This window comes from Pithys albifrons, chromosome 13 (assembly GCF_047495875.1).
Source record: "Pithys albifrons albifrons isolate INPA30051 chromosome 13, PitAlb_v1, whole genome shotgun sequence".
NCBI classification, from domain to species: Eukaryota; Metazoa; Chordata; class Aves; order Passeriformes; family Thamnophilidae; genus Pithys; species Pithys albifrons.
The window spans coordinates 22,270,882-22,293,504 of NC_092470.1; positions in this window are offsets into that span (position 1 = coordinate 22,270,882).

Below are 22,623 nucleotides of genomic sequence, written 5' to 3' on the forward strand. Positions count from 1 at the left end.
CCACCGGGGACCCCACCTCACGGTGCCCAAGATGCCGCCCTCTGGGAGCGCCCGCCGGGAACCCCCGCCCCTGTTGCCTAAAATGCAGGCCCCCCGGGAGCCCCCGCCGGGGACCTCCCGGCGCCCGGTGCCCAAAATGTCGCCCCTCGGGAGCCCCACCCGGGGACCCCACCTGCGTGCCCGAAATGTCGCCCTCCCGAAAACACCTATTGGGGAGCCCCGGTGCCAAAAATGTGGGCCCTCGGGAACCCCCCTTTGGGGACCCGGGTGCCCAAAGCGTCGTCCCTTGGGAACCTCCCTTAGGGACCCCCGGTGCTCAAAATGTCGGCCCTCGGGAGCCCGACTTGGGGACCCCGGGTGCCCAAAAGTTCATCTCTCGGAAACCTCCCTTGAGGACCCCGGTGCCAAAAATGTTGCCCCTCGGGAACCCCCCTTGGAGAACCTCGGTGCCCAAAAGTTCGTCCTTCCGGAATCCCCCTTGGGGACCCCCGGTGCCCAAAATGTCGACCCTCGGGAACCCCCCTTGGGGACCCCCGGCGCCCAAAATGTCGGCCCTCGGGAACCCCCCTTGGGGACCCCCGGTGCCCAAAATGTCGACCCTCGGGAACCCCCCTTGGGGACCCCCGGTGCCCAAAATGTCGTCCGTCGGGAACCCCCCTTGGGGACCCCCGGTGCCCAAAATGTCGGCCCTCGGGAACCCCCCTTGGGGACCCCCGGTGCCCAAAATGTCGTCCGTCGGGAACCCCCCTTGGGGACCCCCGGTGCCCAAAATGTCGTCCGTCGGGAACCCCCCTTGGGGACCCCCGGTGCCCAAAATGTCGGCCCTCGGGAACCCCCCTTGGGGACCCCCAGTGCCCAAAATGTCGTCCGTCGAGAACCCCCCTTGGGGACACCCGGTGCCCAAAATGTCGTCCGTTGGGAACCCCCCTTGGGGGCCCCCGGCGCCCGAGGTGTCTCCCCTCGGACCCCCTCTTTGGGATCCCCGGTGCCCGAGGTGTCCCAGCGGAAACCCCTCCTTGGGGACCCCCGGCGCCCGAGGCGCCGCCCCTCGGCCAGGCCCGCCTTGGGGACCCTCGGCGCCCGAGGCTCCGCCCTTCGGCCAGGCTCGCCTTGGGGACCCTGGGCGCCCGAGGCTCCGCCCTTCGGCCAGCCCCGCCTTGGGGACTTCCGGCTCCCGAGGCGCCGCCCCTCGGCCATCCCCGCCCATGGCGACCCGAGGCGCCCGAGGCGCCGCCCATCGGCCAGCCCCGTCTTGGGGACCCCCGACGACCGAGGTCTCGCCCATCGGCAAACTCCCCCTTGGGGAAAACCAGGGCCTGAGGGCTCGGCCCTCGGCAACCCCCCTTGGGGACCCTCGGCGCCCGAGGTGTCGCCCCTCGGACCCCCTCTTTGGGATCCCCGGCGCCCGAGGTGTTGCCCAGCGAAAACCCCTCCTTGGGGACCCCCGGCGCCCGAGGCACCGCCCCTCGGCTAGCCCCGCCTTGGGAATCCGCGACGCCCATGGCGCCGCCCCTCGGCCAGCCCCCTTTTGGGGACGCTCGGCACCCAAAGCGCCCACACTCGGCCAGCCCCCCCTTTTGGGACCGCCGGCGCCCGAGGCGTCGCCCCACGGCAACAACGCCTCAGGGACCCCCAGCGCCGGAGGCGTCGCCGCTCGGCAACCCCCCCTTTTGGGCCCCCCGGGGCCTGTGGCGTCGCTCCTCGGCAACCCCCTCTTGGGGACCCCCGGTGCCCAAAATCTCGCCCCTCGGCAACCCCCCTTTGGGGACCACCGGCGCCCGAGGCGCCGCCCCTAAGCCAGCCCCGCCTTGGGGACCCCCGGCGCCCGAGGCTCCGCCCCTCGGCCAGCCCCGCCTTGGGGACCCGAGGCGCCCAAGGCGCCGCCCCGAGGCAGCCCCGTCTTGGGGACTCCCGGCGCCCGAGGCGCCACCCAACGGCCAGCCCCGCCTTGGGGACCCCCGGCATTCGAGGCTCCGCCCCTCGGCCAGCCCCGCCTTGGGGAACCCCGGCGCCCGGGACGCCACCCATCGCCCAGCCCCGCCTTGGGGACCCCCGGCGCCCGAGGCTCCGCCCCTCGGGCAGGCCTGCCCTGGGGACCTTCGGCGCCCGAGGCTCCGCCCCTCGGCCAGCCCCGCCTTGGGGACCCCCGGCATTCGAGGCTCCGCCCCTCGGCCAGCCCCGCCTTGGGGACCCCAGGCGCCCGAGGCTCCGCCCCTCGGCCAGCCCCGCCTTGGGGACCCGAGGCTCCGCCCCTCGGCCAGCCCCGCCTTGGGGACCCCCGGCGCCCGAGGCTCCGCCCCTCGGCCAGGCCCGCCTTGGGGACCCTCGGCGCCCGAGGCTCCGCCCCTCGGCCAGCCCCGTCTTGGGGACCCTCGGCGCTCGAGGCGCCGACCCTCGGCCAGCCCCGCCTTGGGGTCCCCCGGCGCCCGAGTCTTCGCCCCTCGGCAACCCCCTTTTGGGGACCCCCGGCGCCCGAGGCGTCGACCCTCGGCAACTCCCCCGTGGGGTGCACCAGTGCCCAAAATGTCGTCCCTCGGGAATCCTTCATGGGGAACCCGCTGCCCGAAATGTCGTCCCTCGGCAACCCCCCCTTCGGGGACCCCTGGCGCCCGAGGCTCCGCCCCTCGGAACCCCCCCCTTGGGGACCCCCGGCGCCCGAGGCTTTGCCCCATGGCTGGCGCACATTGGGGACCTTTGACGCCCGAGTCGTCGCCCCACGGCAACCAACCTTCGGGGACCCTCGGCGCCCAAGAGTTCGCCCCTCGGCAACCCCCTCTTGGGTACCGCCGGCGCCCGAGGCGCCGCCTCTCGGCTTGGGGACCCATGGCGCCCGAAGCTCCGCCCCTCGGCCAGGCCCGCCTTGTGGACCCCCGGCGCCCGAGGCTCCGCCCCTCGGCCAGCCCCGCCTTGGAGACCCCCGGCGCCCGAGGCTCCGCCCCTCGGCCAGCCCCGCCTTGGGGACCCCAGGCGCCCAAGGCTCCGCCCCTCGGCCAGCCCCGCCTTGGGGACCCCAGGCGCCCAAGGCTCCGCCCCTCGGCCAGGCCCGCCTTGGGGACCCTCGGCGCCCGAGGCTCCGCCCTTCGGCCAGCCCCGCCTTGGGGACTTCCGGCGCCCGAGGCGCCGCCCCTCGGCCATCCTCGCCCATGGCGACCCGAGGCGCCCGAGGCTCCGCCCCTCGGCCAGCCCCGCCTTGGGGAACCCCGGCGCCCGGGACGCCACCCATCGGCCAGCCCCGCCTTGGGGACCCCCGGCGTCCGAGGCTCCGCCCCTCGGACAGGCCTTCCCTGGGGACCTTCGGCGCCCGAGACTCCGCCCCTCGGCCAGCCCCGCCTTGGGGACCCCCGGCATTCGAGGCTCCGCCCCTCGGCCAGCCCCGCCTTGGGGACCCCAGGCGCCCAAGGCTCCGCCCCTCGGCCAGCCCCGCCTTGGGGACCCTCGGCGCCGGAGGCTCCGCCCCTCGGCCAGGCCCGCCTTGGGGACCCTCGGCGCCCGAGGCTCCGCCCCTCGGCCAGCCCCGTCTTGGAGACCCTCGGCGCTCGAGGCGCCGCCCCTCGGCCAGCCCCGCCTTGGGGTCCCCCGGCGCCCGAGGCGCCGCCCTCGGCCAGCCCCGTCTTGGGGACCCTCGGCGCTCGAGGCGCCGCCCCTCGGCCAGCCCCGCCTTGGGGTCCCCCGGCGCCCGAGTCTTCGCCCCTCGGCAACCCCCTTTTGGGGACCCCCGGCGCCCGAGGCGTCGACCCTCGGCAACTCCCCCTTGGGGTGCACCAGTGCCCAAAATGTCGTCCCGCAGGAATCCTTCTTGGGGAACCCGCTGCCCGAAATGTCGTCCCTCGGCAACCCCCTTTTCGGGGACCCCTGGCGCCCGAGGCGCCTCCCCTCGGCAACCCCCCCTTAAGGACCTACGGCGCCCGAGGCTCCGCCCCTCGGAACCCCCCCTTGGGGACCCCCGGCGCCCGAGGCTTTGCCCCATGGCTGGCGCACATTGGGGACCTTTGACACCCGAGTCGTCGCCCCACGGCAACCAACCTTCGGGGACCCTCGGCGCCCAAGAGCTCGCCCCTCGGCAACCCCCCCTTGGGTATCGCCGGCGCCCGAGGCGCCACCTCTCGGCCAGCTTCGACTTAGGGACCCATGGCGCCCGAAGCTCCGCCCCTCGGCCAGGCCCGCCTTGTGGACCCACGACGCCCGAGGCGCCGCCCATCGGCCAGCCCCGCTTCGGGGACCCCAGGCGCCCGAGGCGCCGCCCCTCGGCCAGGGCCGCCTTAGGGACCCCCGGCGCCCGAGGCTCCGCCCCTCGGCCAGCCCCGCCTTGGGGACCCTTGGCGCCCGAGGCTCCGCCCCTCGGCCAGGCCCACCTCGGGGACCCGAGGCGCCCGAGGCGCCGCCCCTCGGCCAGCCCCGCCCTGGGGAGTCCCGGCGCCCGTGGCGTCGCCCCTCGGCAATTCCGCCTTGGGGACCCCAGGGACTCCCTCACCCCGGTGCCTGACATGTCGCCCCCCGGAGTTCCTCCGGGGACCCCACCTCACGGTGCCCAAGATGCCGCCCTCTGGGAGCGCCCGCCGGGAACCCCCGCCCCTGTTGCCTAAAATGCAGGCCCCCCGGGAGCCCCCGCCGGGGACCTCCCGGCGCCCGGTGCCCGAAATGTCGCCCCTCGGGAGCCCCACCCGGGGACCCCACCTGCGTGCCCGAAATGTCGCCCTCCCGAAAACACCTATTGGGGAGCCCCGGTGCCAAAAATGTGGGCCCTCGGGAACCCCCCTTTGGGGACCCGGGTGCCCAAAGCGTCGTCCCTTGGGAACCTCCCTTAGGGACCCCCGGTGCTCAAAATGTCGGCCCTCGGGAGCCCGACTTGGGGACCCCGGGTGCCCAAAAGTTCGTCTCTCGGAAACCTCCCTTGAGGACCCCGGTGCCAAAAAGTTCGTCCTTCCGGAATCCCCCTTGGGGACCCCCGGTGCCCAAAATGTCGACCCTCGGGAACCCCCCTTGGGGACCCCCGGCGCCCAAAATGTCGGCCCTCGGGAACCCCCCTTGGGGACCCCCGGTGCCCAAAATGTCGACCCTCGGGAACCCCCCTTGGGGACCCCCGGTGCCCAAAATGTCGTCCGTCGGGAACCCCCCTTGGGGACCCCCGGTGCCCAAAATTTCGGCCCTCGGGAACCCCCCTTGGGGACCCCCGGTGCCCAAAATGTCGTCCGTCGGGAACCCCCCTTGGGGACCCCCGGTGCCCAAAATGTCGTCCGTCGGGAACCCCCCTTGGGGACCCCCGGTGCCCAAAATGTCGGCCCTCGGGAACCCCCCTTGGGGACCCCCAGTGCCCAAAATGTCGTCCGTCGGGAACCCCCCTTGGGGACCCCCGGTGCCCAAAATGTCGTCCGTCGGGAACCCCCCTTGGGGGCCCCCGGCGCCCGAGGTGTCTCCCCTCGGACCCCCTCTTTGGGATCCCCGGTGCCCGAGGTGTCCCAGCGGAAACCCCTCCTTGGGGACCCCCGGCGCCCGAGGCGCCGCCCCTCGGCCAGGCCCGCCTTGGGGACCCTCGGCGCCCGAGGCTCCGCCCTTCGGCCAGGCTCGCCTTGGGGACCCTCGGCGCCCGAGGCTCCGCCCTTCGGCCAGCCCCGCCTTGGGGACTTCCGGCTCCCGAGGCGCCGCCCCTCGGCCATCCCCGCCCATGGCGACCCGAGGCGCCCGAGGCGCCGCCCATCGGCCAGCCCCGTCTTGGGGACCCCCGACGACCGAGGTCTCGCCCATCGGCAAACTCCCCCTTGGGGAAAACCAGGGCCTGAAGGCTCGGCCCTCGACAACCCCCCTTGGGGACCCCCGGCGCCCGAGGTGTCGCCCCTCGGACCCCCTCTTTGGGATCCCCGGCGCCCGAGGTGTTGCCCAGCGAAAACCCCTCCTTGGGGACCCCCGGCGCCCGAGGCACCGCCCCTCGGCTAGCCCCGCCTTGGGAATCCGCGACGCCCATGGCGCCGCCCCTCGGCCAGCCCCCTTTTGGGGACGCTCGGCACCCAAAGCGCCCACACTCGGCCAGCCCCCCCTTTTGGGACCGCCGGCGCCCGAGGCGTCGCCCCACGGCAACAACGCCTCAGGGACCCCCAGCGCCGGAGGCGTCGCCGCTCGGCAACCCCCCCTTTTGGGCCCCCCGGGGCCTGTGGCGTCGCTCCTCGGCAACCCCCTCTTGGGGACCCCCGGTGCCCAAAATCTCGCCCCTCGGCAAACCCCCTTTGGGGACCACCGGCGCCCGAGGCGCCGCCCCTAAGCCAGCCCCGCCTTGGGGACCCCCGGCGCCCGAGGCTCCGCCCCTCGGCCAGCCCCGCCTTGGGGACCCGAGGCGCCCGAGGCGCCGCCCCGAGGCAGCCCCGTCTTGGGGACTCCCGACGCCCGAGGCGCCACCCAACGGCCAGCCCCGCCTTGGGGACCCCCGGCATTCGAGGCTCCGCCCCTCGGCCAGCCCTGCCTTGGGGAACCCCGGCGCCCGGGACGCCACCCATCGGCCAGCCCCGCCTTGGGGACCCCCGGCGCCCGAGGCTCCGCCCCTCGGGCAGGCCTGCCCTGGGGACCTTCGGCGCCCGAGGCTCCGCCCCTCGGCCAGCCCCGCCTTGGGAACCCCCGGCATTCGAGGCTCCGCCCCTCGGCCAGCCCCGCCTTGGGGACCCCAGGCGCCCGAGGCTCCGCCCCTCGGCCAGCCCCGCCTTGGGGACCCGAGGCTCCGCCCCTCGGCCAGCCCCGCCTTGGGGACCCCCGGCGCCCGAGGCTCCGCCCCTCGGCCAGGCCCGTCTTGGGGACCCTCGGCGCCCGAGTCTTCGCCCCTCGGCAACCCCCTTTTGGGGACCCCCGGCGCCCGAGGCGTCGACCCTCGGCAACTCCCCCGTGGGGTGCACCAGTGCCCAAAATGTCGTCCCTCGGGAATCCTTCTTGGGGAACCCGCTGCCCGAAATGTCGTCCCTCGGCAACCCCCCCTTCGGGGACCCCTGGAGCCCGAGGCTCCGCCCTTTGGAACCCCCCCCTTGGGGAACCCCGGCGCCCGGGACGCCACCCATCGGCCAGCCCCACCTTGGGGACCCCCGGCGCCCGAGGCTCCGCCCCTCGGGCAGGCCTGCCCTGGGGACCTTCGGCGCCCGAGGCTCCGCCCCTCGGCCAGCCCCGCCTTGGGAACCCCCGGCATTCGAGGCTCCGCCCCTCGGCCAGCCCCGCCTTGGGGACCCCAGGCGCCCGAGGCTCCGCCCCTCGGCCAGCCCCGCCTTGGGGACCCGAGGCTCCGCCCCTCGGCCAGCCCCGCCTTGGGGACCCCCGGCGCCCGAGGCTCCGCCCCTCGGCCAGCCCCGTCTTGGGGACCCCCGGCGCCCGAGTCTTCGCCCCTCGGCAACCCCCTTTTGGGGACCCCCGGCGCCCGAGGCGTCGACCCTCGGCAACTCCCCCGTGGGGTGCACCAGTGCCCAAAATGTCGTCCCTCGGGAATCCTTCTTGGGGAACCCGCTGCCCGAAATGTCGTCCCTCGGCAACCCCCCCTTCGGGGACCCCTGGAGCCCGAGGCTCCGCCCTTTGGAACCCCCCCCTTGGGGAACCCCGGCGCCCGAAGCTTTGCCCCATGGCTGGCGCACATTGGGTACCTTTGACGCCCGAGTCGTCGCCCCACGGCAACCAACCTTCGGGGACCCTCGGCGCCCAAGAGTTCGCCCCTCGGCAACCCCCCCTTGGGTACCGCCGGCGCCCGAGGCGCCGCCTCTCGGCCAGCTTCGACTTGGGGACCCATGGCGCCCGAAGCTCCGCCCCTCGGCCAGGCCCGCCTTGTGGACCCCCGGCGCCCGAGGCTCCGCCCCTCGGCCAGCCCCGCCTTGGGGAACCCCGGCGCCCGGGACGCCACCCATCGGCCAGCCCCGCCTTGGGGACCCCCGGCGCCCGAGGCTCCGCCCCTCGGGCAGCCCTGCCCTGGGGACCTTCGGCGCCCGAGGCTCCGCCCCTCGGCCAGCCCCGCCTTGGGGACCCCCGGCATTCGAGGCTCCGCCCCTCGGCCAGCCCCGCTTTGGGGACCCCAGGCGCCCGAGGCTCCGCCCCTCGGCCAGCCCCGCCTTGGGGACCCGAGGCGCCCGAGGCGCCGCCCCTCGGCAGCCCCGTCTTGTGGACTCCCGACTCCCGAGGCGCCGCCCATCGGCCAGCCCCGCCTTGGGGACCCCCGGCATTCGAGGCTCCGCCCCTCGGCCAGCCCCGCCTTGGGGACCCTTGGCGCCCGAGGCTCCGCCCCTCGGCCAGGCCCGCCTTGGGGACCCTCGGCGCCCGAGGCTCCGCCCCTCGGCCAGCCCCGTCTTGAGGACCCTCAGCGCCCGAGGCTCCGCCCCTCGGCCAGGCCCGCCTTGGGGACCCTCGGCGCCCGAGGCTCCGCCCCTCGGCCAGCCCCGTCTTGGGGACCCTCAGCGCTCGAGGCGCCGCCCCTCGGCCAGCCCCGCCTTGGGGTCCCCCGGCGCCCGAGTCTTCGCCCCTCGGCAACCCCCTTTTGGGGACCCCCGGCGCCCGGGACGCCACCCATCGGCCAGCCCCGCCTTGGGGACCCCCGGCATTCGAGGCTCCGCCCCTCGGCCAGCCCCGCCTTGGGGAACCCCGGCGCCCGGGACGCCACCCATCGGTCAGCCCCGCCTTGGGGACCCCCGGCGCCCGAGGCTCCGCCCCTCGGGCAGGCCTGCCCTGGGGACCTTCGGCGCCCGAGGCTCCGCCCCTCGGCCAGCCCCGCCTTGGGGACCCCCGGCATTCGAGGCTCCGCCCCTCGGCCAGCCCCGCCTTGGGGACCCCAGGCGCCCGAGGCTCCGCCCCTCGGCCAGCCCCGCCTTGGGGACCCGAGGCTCCGCCCCTCGGCCAGCCCCGCCTTGGGGACCCCCGGCGCCCGAGGCTCCGCCCCTCGGCCAGGCCCGCCTTGGGGACCCTCGGCGCCCGAGGCTCCGCCCCTCGGCCAGCCCCGTCTTGGGGACCCTCGGCGCTCGAGGCGCCGACCCTCGGCCAGCCCCGCCTTGGGGTCCCCCGGCGCCCGAGTCTTCGCCCCTCGGCAACCCCCTTTTGGGGACCCCCGGCGCCCGAGGCGTCGACCCTCGGCAACTCCCCCGTGGGGTGCACCAGTGCCCAAAATGTCGTCCCTCGGGAATCCTTCATGGGGAACCCGCTGCCCGAAATGTCGTCCCTCGGCAACCCCCTCTTCGGGGACCCCTGGCGCCCGAGGCTCCGCCCCTCGGAACCCCCCCCTTGGGGACCCCCGGCGCCCGAGGCTTTGCCCCATGGCTGGCGCACATTGGGGACCTTTGACGCCCGAGTCGTCGCCCCACGGCAACCAACCTTCGGGGACCCTCGGCGCCCAAGAGTTCGCCCCTCGGCAACCCCCTCTTGGGTACCGCCGGCGCCCGAGGCGCCGCCTCTCGGCTTGGGGACCCATGGCGCCCGAAGCTCCGCCCCTCGGCCAGGCCCGCCTTGTGGACCCCCGGCGCCCGAGGCTCCGCCCCTCGGCCAGCCCCGCCTTGGAGACCCCCGGCGCCCGAGGCTCCGCCCCTCGGCCAGCCCCGCCTTGGGGACCCCAGGCGCCCAAGGCTCCGCCCCTCGGCCAGCCCCGCCTTGGGGACCCCAGGCGCCCAAGGCTCCGCCCCTCGGCCAGGCCCGCCTTGGGGACCCTCGGCGCCCGAGGCTCCGCCCTTCGGCCAGCCCCGCCTTGGGGACTTCCGGCGCCCGAGGCGCCGCCCCTCGGCCATCCTCGCCCATGGCGACCCGAGGCGCCCGAGGCTCCGCCCCTCGGCCAGCCCCGCCTTGGGGACCCCCGGCGCCCGGGACGCCACCCATCGGCCAGCCCCGCCTTGGGGACCCCCGGCGTCCGAGGCTCCGCCCCTCGGCAACCCCCTTTTGGGGACCCCCGGCGCCCGAGGCGTCGACCCTCGGCAACTCCCCCTTGGGGTGCACCAGTGCCCAAAATGTCGTCCCGCAGGAATCCTTCTTGGGGAACCCGCTGCCCGAAATGTCGTCCCTCGGCAACCCCCTTTTCGGGGACCCCTGGCGCCCGAGGCGCCTCCCCTCGGCAACCCCCCCTTAAGGACCTACGGCGCCCGAGGCTCCGCCCCTCGGAACCCCCCCTTGGGGACCCCCGGCGCCCGAGGCTTTGCCCCATGGCTGGCGCACATTGGGGACCTTTGACGCCCGAGTCGTCGCCCCACGGCAACCAACCTTCGGGGACCCTCGGCGCCCAAGAGCTCGCCCCTCGGCAACCCCCCCTTGGGTATCGCCGGCGCCCGAGGCGCCGCCTCTCGGCCAGCTTCGACTTAGGGACCCATGGCGCCCGAAGCTCCGCCCCTCGGCCAGGCCCGCCTTGTGGACCCACGACGCCCGAGGCGCCGCCCATCGGCCAGCCCCGCTTCGGGGACCCCAGGCGCCCGAGGCGCCGCCCCTCGGCTAGGGCCGCCTTAGGGACCCCCGGCGCCCGAGGCTCCGCCCCTCGGCCAGCCCCGCCTTGGGGACCCTTGGCGCCCGAGGCTCCGCCCCTCGGCCAGGCCCACCTCGGGGACCCGAGGCGCCCGAGGCGCCGCCCCTCGGCCAGCCCCGCCCTGGGGAGTCCCGGCGCCCGTGGCGTCGCCCCTCGGCAATTCCGCCTTGGGGACCCCAGGGACTCCCTCACCCCGGTGCCTGACATGTCGCCCCCCGGAGTTCCCACCGGGGACCCCACCTCACGGTGCCCAAGATGCCGCCCTCTGGGAGCGCCCGCTGGGAACCCCCGCCCCTGTTGCTTAAAATGCAGGCCCCCCGGGAGCCCCCGCCGGGGACCTCCCGGCGCCCGGTGCCCGAAATGTCGCCCCTCGGGAGCCCCACCCGGGGACCCCACCTGCGTGCCCGAAATGTCGCCCTCCCGAAAACACCTATTGGGGAGCCCCGGTGCCAAAAATGTGGGCCCTCGGGAACCCCCCTTTGGGGACCCGGGTGCCCAAAGCGTCGTCCCTTGGGAACCTCCCTTAGGGACCCCCGGTGCTCAAAATGTCGGCCCTCGGGAGCCCGACTTGGGGACCCCGGGTGCCCAAAAGTTCGTCTCTCGGAAACCTCCCTTGAGGACCCCGGTGCCAAAAATGTTGCCCCTCGGGAACCCCCCTTGGAGAACCTCGGTGCCCAAAAGTTCGTCCTTCCGGAATCCCCCTTGGGGACCCCCGGTGCCCAAAATGTCGACCCTCGGGAACCCCCCTTGGGGACCCCCGGTGCCCAAAATGTCGTCCGTCGGGAACCCCCCTTGGGGACCCCCGGTGCCCAAAATGTCGGCCCTCGGGAACCCCCCTTGGGGACCCCCGGTGCCCAAAATGTCGTCCGTCGGGAACCCCCCTTGGGGACCCCCGGTGCCCAAAATGTCGTCCGTCGGGAACCCCCCTTGGGGACCCCCGGTGCCCAAAATGTCGGCCCTCGGGAACCCCCCTTGGGGACCCCCAGTGCCCAAAATGTCGTCCGTCGGGAACCCCCCTTGGGGACCCCCGGTGCCCAAAATGTCGTCCGTCGGGAACCCCCCTTGGGGCCCCCCGGCGCCCGAGGTGTCTCCCCTCGGACCCCCTCTTTGGGATCCCCGGTGCCCGAGGTGTCCCAGCGGAAACCCCTCCTTGGGGACCCCCGGCGCCCGAGGCGCCGCCCCTCGGCCAGGCCCGCCTTGGGGACCCTCGGCGCCCGAGGCTCCGCCCTTCGGCCAGGCTCGCCTTGGGGACCCTCGGCGCCCGAGGCTCCGCCCTTCGGCCAGCCCCGCCTTGGGGACTTCCGGCTCCCGAGGCGCCGCCCCTCGGCCATCCCCGCCCATGGCGACCCGAGGCGCCCGAGGCGCCGCCCATCGGCCAGCCCCGTCTTGGGGACCCCCGACGACCGAGGTCTCGCCCATCGGCAAACTCCCCCTTGGGGAAAACCAGGGCCTGAGGGCTCGGCCCTCGACAACCCCCCTTGGGGACCCCCGGCGCCCGAGGTGTCGCCCCTCGGACCCCCTCTTTGGGATCCCCGGCGCCCGAGGTGTTGCCCAGCGAAAACCCCTCCTTGGGGACCCCCGGCGCCCGAGGCACCGCCCCTCGGCTAGCCCCGCCTTGGGAATCCGCGACGCCCATGGCGCCGCCCCTCGGCCAGCCCCCTTTTGGGGACGCTCGGCACCCAAAGCGCCCACACTCGGCCAGCCCCCCCTTTTGGGACCGCCGGCGCCCGAGGCGTCGCCCCACGGCAACAACGCCTCAGGGACCCCCAGCGCCGGAGGCGTCGCCGCTCGGCAACCCCCCTTTTGGGCCCCCCGGGGCCTGTGGCGTCGCTCCTCGGCAACCCCCTCTTGGGGACCCCCGGTGCCCAAAATCTCGCCCCTCGGCAACCCCCCTTTGGGGACCACCGGCGCCCGAGGCGCCGCCCCTAAGCCAGCCCCGCCTTGGGGACCCCCGGCGCCCGAGGCTCCGCCCCTCGGCCAGCCCCGCCTTGGGGACCCGAGGCGCCCGAGGCGCCGCCCCGAGGCAGCCCCGTCTTGGGGACTCCCGACGCCCGAGGCGCCACCCAACGGCCAGCCCCGCCTTGGGGACCCCCGGCATTCGAGGCTCCGCCCCTCGGCCAGCCCTGCCTTGGGGAACCCCGGCGCCCGGGACGCCACCCATCGGCCAGCCCCGCCTTGGGGACCCCCGGCGCCCGAGGCTCCGCCCCTCGGGCAGGCCTGCCCTGGGGACCTTCGGCGCCCGAGGCTCCGCCCCTCGGCCAGCCCCGCCTTGGGGACCCCCGGCATTCGAGGCTCCGCCCCTCGGCCAGCCCCGCCTTGGGGACCCCAGGCGCCCGAGGCTCCGCCCCTCGGCCAGCCCCGCCTTGGGGACCCGAGGCTCCGCCCCTCGGCCAGCCCCGCCTTGGGGACCCCCGGCGCCCGAGGCTCCGCCCCTCGGCCAGGCCCGCCTTGGGGACCCTCGGCGCCCGAGGCTCCGCCCCTCGGCCAGCCCCGTCTTGGGGACCCCCGGCGCCCGAGTCTTCGCCCCTCGGCAACCCCCTTTTGGGGACCCCCGGCGCCCGAGGCGTCGACCCTCGGCAACTCCCCCGTGGGGTGCACCAGTGCCCAAAATGTCGTCCCTCGGGAATCCTTCTTGGGGAACCCGCTGCCCGAAATGTCGTCCCTCGGCAACCCCCCCTTCGGGGACCCCTGGAGCCCGAGGCTCCGCCCTTTGGAACCCCCCCCTTGGGGACCCCCGGCGCCCGAAGCTTTGCCCCATGGCTGGCGCACATTGGGGACCTTTGACGCCCGAGTCGTCGCCCCACGGCAACCAACCTTCGGGGACCCTCGGCGCCCAAGAGTTCGCCCCTCGGCAACCCCCCCTTGGGTACCGCCGGCGCCCGAGGCGCCGCCTCTCGGCCAGCTTCGACTTGGGGACCCATGGCGCCCGAAGCTCCGCCCCTCGGCCAGGCCCGCCTTGTGGACCCCCGGCGCCCGAGGCTCCGCCCCTCGGCCAGCCCCGCCTTGGAGACCCCCGGCGCCCGAAGCTCCGCCCCTCGGCCAGCCCCGCCTTGGGGAACCCCGGCGCCCGAGGCTCCGCCCCTCGGACAGCCCCGCCTTGGGGACCCCCGGCGCCCGAGGCTCCGCCCCTCGGGCAGCCCTGCCCTGGGGACCTTCGGCGCCCGAGGCTCCGCCCCTCGGCCAGCCCCGCCTTGGGGACCCCCGGCATTCGAGGCTCCGCCCCTCGGCCAGCCCCGCTTTGGGGACCCCAGGCGCCCGAGGCTCCGCCCCTCGGCCAGCCCCGCCTTGGGGACCCGAGGCGCCCGAGGCGCCGCCCCTCGGCAGCCCCGTCTTGTGGACTCCCGACTCCCGAGGCGCCGCCCATCGGCCAGCCCCGCCTTGGGGACCCCCGGCATTCGAGGCTCCGCCCCTCGGCCAGCCCCGCCTTGGGGACCCTTGGCGCCCGAGGCTCCGCCCCTCGGCCAGGCCCGCCTTGGGGACCCTCGGCGCCCGAGGCTCCGCCCCTCGGCCAGCCCCGTCTTGAGGACCCTCAGCGCCCGAGGCTCCGCCCCTCGGCCAGGCCCGCCTTGGGGACCCTCGGCGCCCGAGGCTCCGCCCCTCGGCCAGCCCCGTCTTGGGGACCCTCAGCCCTCGAGGCGCCGCCCCTCGGCCAGCCCCGCCTTGGGGTCCCCCGGCGCCCGAGTCTTCGCCCCTCGGCAACCCCCTTTTGGGGACCCCCGGCGCCCGAGGCGTCGACCCTCGGCAACTCCCCCGTGGGGTGCACCAGTGCCCAAAATGTCGTCCCTCGGGAATCCTTCTTGGGGAACCCGCTGCCCGAAATGTCGTCCCTCGGCAACCCCCTCTTCGGGGACCCCTGGCGCCCGAGGCGCCTCCCCTCGGCAACCCCCCCTTAAGGACCTACGGCGCCCGAGGCTCCGCCCCTCGGAACCCCCCCTTGGGGACCCCCGGCGCCCGAGGCTTTGCCCCATGGCTGGCGCACATTGGGGACCTTTGACGCCCGAGTCGTCGTCCCACGGCAACCAACCTTCGGGGACCCTCGGCGCCCAAGAGCTCGCCCCTCGGCAACCCCCCCTTGGGTACCGCCGGCGCCCGAGGCGCCGCCCCTCGGGCAGCTTCGACTTGGGGACCCACGGCGCCCGAGGCGCCGCCCATCGGCCAGCCCCACTTCGGGGACCCCAGGCGCCCGAGGCTCCGCCCCTCGGCCAGGGCCGCCTTAGGGATCCCTGGCGCCCGAGGCTCCGCCCCTCGGCCAGCCCCGCCTTGGGGACCCTTGGCGCCTGACGCTCCGCCCCTCGGCCAGGCCCACCTTGGGGACCCGAGGCGCCCGAGGCGCCGCCCCTCGGCCAGCCCCACCCTGGGGACCCCCGGCGCCCGTGGCGTTGCCCCTCGGCCAGCCCCGCCTTGGGGTCCCCAGGCACTCTCCCACCCCGGTACCCGACATGTCGCCCCCCGGAGTTCCTGCCGGGGACCCCACCTCACGGTGCCCGAAATGCTGCCCCCTGGGAGCGTTTGCCAGGGACCCCCCGGCGCCCAGTGCCCGAAATGTCACCCCTCGGGATCTCCCGCCTGGGATCCCTCCTTCCGGTGCCCGAAATGTCGCCCCCCGGGACCCCCTGCCGGGGAACCCCTTGCGTGCCTGAAATGTCGCCTCCCCAAAAACCCCTATTGGGGACCCCCGGTGCCAAAAATGTTGGCCCTCGGAAACCCCCCTTGGGGACCCTCGGTGCCCAAAATGTCGGCCCTCTGGAACCCCCTTTGGGGACCCCCGGTGCCCAAAATGTCGGCCCTCGGGGACCCCTCTTGGGGACCTCCGGTGCCCAAAATGTCGGCCCTCGGGAACCCTCCTTGGGGACCCCCAGTGCCCAAAATATCGGCCCTCAGGAACCCCCCTTGGGGACCCCCGGTGCCCAAAATTTCGCACTTCCGGAGGCCGACTCGGGGAACCCCCTTCCCTGGTGCCTGAAGTGTCGTCCCTTGGGAGGCCGACCGGGGGAACCCCCTTCCCTGGTACCCGAAGTGTTACCCTTTGGGTGGTCGCCCAAGGCAACCCTCTTTCCCAGTACCTGAAATGTTGCCCCCGGGGAGGCCGCCAGGGGGAACCCCCTTTCCTGGTGCCCGACCTGTCGCCCCTCGGGAGGCCGCCAGGGGGACCCTCTTTCCCCAGTGCCTGAAGTGTCGCCCCTCGGGAGGCCGCCCAGGGGAACCCCCTTCCTCGGTGCTCAAAGTGTCGCCCCTCGGGATGCCGCCCAGGGGAGCCCTCATCCCCAGTGCCTGAAGTATTGCCCCTCGAGAGGCCGCTGGGGGGAGCCCCCTTTCTCTGAGACCGAAATGTCGCCCATCAGGAGGCCGCCCGGGGCAACACCCTTCCCCAGTGCCCGAAGTGTCGCCCCTTGTGATGCCGCCCGGGAGAACCCCCTTGCCTGGTGCTCGAAGTGTCGCCCCTCGGGATGTCGCCCGGGGGAACCCTCTTCTCCAGTACCCGAAGTGTCGTCCCTCGGGAGGCTGCCCGGGGGAACCCCCTTCCCCGGTGCCTGAAGTGTCGCCCCTCGGGAGGCCACCCGGGGGAACCCTCTTTCCCGGTGCCCAAAATGTCACCCCTCGGGAGGCTGCCCGGGGGACCCCCCTTCCCCAATGCCCGAAGTGTCGGACAACTGTAGGCTTCTCAGGGGAACCCTCCTTCCCAGTACCGAAGTGTTGCTCCTCAGGAGGTCGCCCGGGGTACCCGCCTTTTCCAGTGCACAAAGTGTCGCCCCTCGGGAGGCCGCCCGGGGGACCCCCCTTCCCCGGTGCCTGAAGTGTCACACCACAGGAGGCCGCCGGGGGACCCACCTTTCCCGGTGCCCGAAGTGTTGCACCACAGTAGGCTGCCCAGGGGACCCCCCTTTCCCGGTTCCCGAACTGTCGCCCCTAAGGAGGCCCCCCGGGGGACCCCCATTTCCCGGTTCCCGAAGTGTTGCCCCCTTGAGAGGCCGCCCGGGGGGACCCCCCTTTCCCTGTGCACGAGGTGCCGCCCCTTGGGAGGCCGCTCTGGGAACCCCCCTTCCCCCGTGCCTGAAGTGTCGCCCCTTGGGAGGCCGCCCGGGGGACCCCCCTTCCCGGTGCCCGAAGTGTCGCCCTTCGGGAGGCCACCAGGGGGGAACCCTCTTCCATGATGCTAAAAGTGTCGCCCCTCGGGATGCCACCCGGGGGAGCCCCCTTTTCATGAGACCGAAGTGTCACCCCTCGGAGGCCGCCCGGGGGATCCCCCTTCTCCCGTACCTGAAGTGTCGCCCCTTGGGCGGCAGCCTGGGGGAACCCTCTTCCATGGTGCTTGAAGTGTCACCCCTTGGGAGGGCGCCCAGGGGAACCACTTTCCCAAGTGCCCGAAGTGTCGCACCACAGTAGGCTGCCTGGGAAACTCCCCTTTCCCAGTGCCCGAAGTGTTGCACCTCAGTAGGCTGCCCAGGGGACCCCCATTTCCTGGTGCCCGAAGTGTCGCCACTTGGGAGGGCGCCCAGGGGACCCCCCTTTCTCCGTGAACGAAGTGTCGCACTTTGAAAAGCCACCCGAGGGAAACCCCTTTCCCTGAGCTCAAAGTGTCGCCCCGCGGGAGGCCACCGGGGAACCCGCCTTTCCCAGTGCGTGAAGGGTCTCCCTTTGGGAGGCTGCCAGGGCGTCCCCCCTTTCCTGGGGCCTGAAGTGTCGCCCCTTGGCAGGGTGTTTGGGGGAACCCCCTTCCCCGGTACCCGAAGTGTTACCCTTCGGGACTCCACCCAGGGGAACCCCCTTCCCAGTACCCGAAATGTTGACCGTCGGGAGGCCGCCTGGGGGAGCCCCCTGCTCCAGTGCCTGAAGTGTTGCCCGTCGGGAGGCCGCGAGGGTGAACCCCCTTCCCAGTGCCCAAAGTGTCGCGCCCTTGGAAGGCCACCCAGGGCAGCCTCCTTTCCCTAAAAGAGAAGTGTCACCCTTCGGGAGGCCACCATGGGGAACCCCCTTCTCTGGAGCCAGAAGTGTTGCCTCTTGGCATGCCTCCCAGGGGAACCCCCTTTTTCTGAGCCCAAAGTGTCAACCTTCGGGTGGCCTCCCAAGAGACCCCCCTTTCCCTGCGACCAAAGTGTCGCCCCTCGGTAGGCCGCCCGGGGGAAACCCCTTTCCCGGTGCCCAAAGTGTTGCCTCTTGGGAGGCCGCCCGGGGGACTCGCCCTTTCCCCGTGCACGAAGTGTCACTCTTTGAAAAGTCGTACGGGGGAACCCACTTCCCTGGTTCCCAAAGTGTCGCTCCTCGGAAGGCTGCCCAGGGGATCCCCCTTTCCCTGAGCTCGAAGAGTCGCCCCACAGGAGGCCACCCGGGAAACTCCCCTTTCCCAGTGCCCGAAGTGTTGCCCCTCAGGAGGCCGCCCGGGAGACCCCCCTTCCCCAGTGCCTGAAGTGTCACCACTTGGGAGGGTGCCCAGCGGGACCCCCCTTTCCCTGTGCATGAAGTGTCGCACTTTGAAAAGCCTCTCGGGGGAACTCCCTTTCCCGGTACCCAAAGTGTCGCCCCTCGGAAGGCTTCCCAGGGGAAACCCCTTTTCCTGAGCTCAAAGTGTCGCCCCGCGGGAGGCCGCCTGGGGGAACCCTCTTCTCCACTGCCCAAAGTGTCGCCCCTCGGGAGGCCGCCCGGGGGAACCCTCTTTCCCAGTGCCCGAAATGTCACCTCTCAAGAGGCTGCCCGGGGGACCCCCCTTCCCCAGTGTCTGAAGTGTCACAGCATTGTAGGCTGCCCAGGGGAACCCTCTTTCCCAGTACCAAAGCGTCGCCCCTCGGGAGGCCGCCCAGGGGAACCCCCTTTTTCTGAGCTCGAAGTGTCACCCCGCGGGAGGCTGCCTGTGGGACGCCCCTTTCCCTGTGCACGAAGTGTTTCCCTTCAGGAGGCCGCCAGTGGGACCCCCCTTTCCTGGTGCCTGAAGTGTTGCCCCTTGGCGGGCCAACCAGGGGAACCTCCTTTCCCGGTACCTGAAGTGTCGCCCCTTGGGAGGCCGCCAGGGGGAGCCCTCTTTCTCAGTGCCTGAAGTGTCGCCCCTCAGGAGGCCGCCCGGGGAAACCCCCTTCCCCTGTTCTCAAAGTGTCGCCCCTCGGGATGCCACCCGGGTGAATCCCCTTCCCCAGTTCTTGAAGTGTCGCACCTCATGAGGCCGCCCGGGAGAGCCCCCTTTCCCTTAGACCAAAGTGGCGCCCCTCGGGAGGCCGCCCGGGGGAACCCCCTTCTCCGGAGCCAGAAGTCTTGCCTTTTGGGACGCCTCCCAGGGGAACCCCCTTTTTCTGAGCCCGAAGTGTCAACCTTCGGGAGGCCTCCCAAGAGACCCCCCTTTCCCTGAGACCGAAGTGTCTCCCCTCGGGAGGCCGCTCGTGTGAACCCCCTTTCCCGGTGCAAGTAGTGTCGCTCCTCGGGAGGCTGCCCTGGCGACCCCCCTTCCCAGGTGCCCAAAGTGTCGCACCACAGGAGGCCGCCCGGGGGACCCCTTTCTTGGTGACTGAAGTGTTGCCCCTCGGAAGGCCGACTGGGGAAACCGCATTCCCCGGTACCCGAAGTTTTACCCTTCGGGAGGCCACCCAGGGGAACCCCCTTCCCCAGTGTCCGAAGTGTCGCAGAAATGTAGGCTGCCCAGGGGAACCCTCTTTCCCTGTACCAAAGTGTCGCCCTTCGGAAGGCTGCCCGGGGGACCCACCTTTTCCGGTGCACAAAGTGTCGCCCCTCGGGAGACCGCCTAGCGAACCCCCTTTCCCATATGCCCGAAGTGTCGCACAACAGTAGGCTGCCTGGGAAACTCCCCTTTCCCAGTGCCTGAACTGTCGCCCCTTGGGAGGCCGCCCGGGGGACCCCCATTTCCCCGTGCACGCAGTGTCGCTCTTCGAAAAGCCGCCCGGGGGAACCCACATGCCCAATGCCCAAAGTGTTGCCCCTTGGAAGGCTTCCCAGGGGATCCCCCTTTCCCTGAGTCTGAAGTGTCGCCCCGCGGGAGGCCGCCCGGGGAAACCCTCTTCTCCAGTGCCCAAAGTGTCGCCCCTCGAGAGGCCACCCGGGGGAACCCTCTTTCCCAGTGCCCAAAATGTCACCCCTCAAGAGGCCGACCGGGGGACCCGCCTTCCCCAGTGCCTGAAGTGTCGCACCACTGTCGGCTTCCCAGGGGAACCCTCTTTCCCAGTACCGAAGTGTTACCCCTTGGGAGGCCGCCCGGGGGACCCGCCTTTCCCGGTGCCCAAAGTGTCGCACCTCAGAAGGCCGCCCAGCAGACCCCCCTTCCCAAGTGCCCGAAGAGTCGCACCACATTAGTCTGTCTGGGAAACTCCACTTTCCCAGTGCCCGAAGTGTCACCCCTCGGGAGGCCGCCTGGGGGACCCGCCTTTCCTGGTTCCCAAAGTGTCGCACCTCGGAAGGCCACCCAGCGGACCCCCCTTCCCAAGTGCCCGAAGAGTCGCACCACATTAGGCTGTCCGGGAAACTCCACTTTCCCAGTGCCCGAAGTGTCGCCCCTCGGGAGGCCGCCCGGGGGACCCCCCTTTCCCCGTGCACGAAGTGTCGCTCTTCGAAAAGCTGCCCGGGGGAACCCACATCCCCGGTGCCCAGTGTCACCCCTCAGAAGGCTTCCCAGGGGATCCCCCTTTCCCTGAGCTTGAAGTGTCGCCCTGCAGGAGGCCGCCCTGGGGAACCCTCCTCTTTGGTGCCCAAAGTTTCGCCGCTCGGGAGACCGCCCTGGGGAACCCTCCTCTTTGCTGCCCAAAGTTTCGCCCCTCGGGAGGCCACCCGGGGGAACCCTCTTTCCCAGTGCCCGAAATGTCACCTCTCAAGAGGCTGCCCTGGGGACCCCCCTTTCCCCATGCACAAAGTGTCGCTCTTCAAAAAGCCGCCCGGGGGAACCCACATCCCCTGTGCCCAAAGTGTTTCCCCTCAGAAGGCTGCCCAGGGGATCCCCCTTTACCTGAGCTTGAAGTGTCGCTTCGCGGGAGGCCGCCCGGGGGAACCCTCTTCTCCGGTGCCCAAAGTGTCGCCCCTCAGGAGGCCACCCGGGGGAACCCTCTTTCCCAGTGCCCAAAATGTCAACCCTCAAGAGGCCGACCGGGGGACCCGCCTTCCCCAGTGCCTGAAGTGTCGCACCACTGTCGGCTTCCCAGGGGAACCCTCTTTCCCAGTACCGAAGTGTCACCCTTCGGGAGGCCGCCCGGAGGACCCGCCTTTCCCGGTGCCCAAAGTGTCGCACCTCGGAAGGCCGCCCAGCGGACCCCCCTTCCCAAGTGCCCGAAGAGTCGCACCACATTAGGCTGTCCGGGAAACTTCACTTTCCCAGTGGCTGAAGTGTCGCCCCTCGGGAGGCCGCCCGGGGGACCCCCCTTTCCTGGTGCCTGAAGTGTCGCAACATGGGAGGCCACCCGGGGGACCCTCCTTTCCCCGTGCACGAAGTGTCGCTCTTCGAAAAGCTGCCCGGGGGAACCCACATCCCCGGTGCCCAGTGTCACCCCTCAGAAGGCTTCCCAGGGGATCCCCCTTTCCCTGAGCTTGAAGTGTCGCCCCGCGGGAGGCCGCCCTGGGGAACCCTCCTCTTTGGTCCCCAAAGTTTCGCTATCGGGAGGCCACCGGGGGGAACCCTCTTTCCCAGTGCCCGAAATGTCACCTCTCAAGAGGCTGCCCGGGGGACCCCCCTTCCCCAGTGCCTGAACTGTCGCCCCTCGGGAGGCCACCCGGGGGAACCCCCTTTCCAGTGCCCGAAATGTCACCTCTCAAAAGGCTGCCCGGGGGAACCCCCTTCCCCAGTGTCCGAAGTGTCGCAGAAATGTAGGCTGCCCAGGAGAACCCTCTTTCCCTGTACCGAAGTGTCGCCCTTCGGGAGGCCGCCCGGGGGACCCCCCTTTCCCCGTGCACGAAGTGTTGCTCTTCAAGAAGCCACCCAGGGGAACCCACTTCCCCTGTGCCCAAAGTGTCGCCACTCGGAAGGCTTTCCAGGGGATCCCTCTTTCCCTGAGCTCGAAGTGTCGCCCCGCAGGATGCCGCCCGGGGGAACCCTCGTCTTTGGTACCCAAATTGTCGCCCCTCGGGAGGCCAACCGGGGGAACCCTCTTTCCCAGTGCCCGAAATGTCACCTCTCAAGAGGCTGCCCGGGGGACCCCCCTTCCCCAGTGCCTGAAGTGTCAGAGCATTGCAGGCTGCCCAGGGGAACCCTCTTTCCCAGTACCAAAGTGTCGCCCCTTGGGAGGCCGCCCAGGGGAACCCCCTTTTCCTGAGCTCGAAATGTCGCCCCACAGGAGGCCGCCTGTGGGACGCCCCTTTTCCAGTGCGTGAAGTGTCTCCCTTCGGGAGGCCGCCAGTGGGACCCGCCTTTCCTCGTGCCTGAAGTGTCGCCCCTCGGCAGGCCGCCCAGGGGAACCTCCTTCCCCAGTACCCAAAGTGTCGCCCCTCGGGAGGCCGCCAGGGGGAGCCCTCTTCCCCAGTGCCTGAAGTGTCGCCCCTTGGGAGGCCGCCCGGAGCAACCCCCTTCCCCTGTTCTCAAAGTGTCGCTCCTCGTGAGGCCGGCCGGGTGAACCCCCTTCCCCAGTTCTTGAATTGTCGCCTCTCGTGAGGCCGCCCGGGAGAGCCCCCTTTCCCCGAGACCAAAGTGGCGCCCCTCGGGAGGCCGCCCGGGGGAAACCCCTTTCCCGGTGCCAAAAGTGTCACCCCTCGGGAGGCCGCCCGTGAGACCCCCCTTCCTCAGTGCCCGAAGTTTTGTACCACAGTAGGTTGCCCAGGGGATCCCCCTTTCCTGGTGCCCGAAGTGTCGCCACTTGGGAGGCCACCCTAAGGAACCCCCTTTTCCCAGTGCCCGAAGTGTCGCCTCCTTGGAGGCCGCCCGGGGGACCCCCCTTTCCCCGTGCATGAAGTGTCACTCTTCGAAAAGCCATACAGGGGAACCCACTTCCCCGGTGCCCAAAGTTTCGCCCCTCGGAAGGCTGCCTAGGGGATCCCCCTTTCCCTGAGCTCGAAGAGTCGCCCCACAGGAGGCCGCCCGGGAGACCCCCCCTTCCCCAGTGCCCGAAGTGTTGCACCACAGTAGGCTGCCTGGGGGACCCCCCTTTCCTGGTGCCCGAAGTGTCGCCACTTGGGAGGACGCCCAGGGGACCCCCCTTTCTCCGTGCACGAAGTGTCGCACTTTGAAAAGCCTCTTGGGGGAACTCCCTTTCTCGGTACCCAAAGTG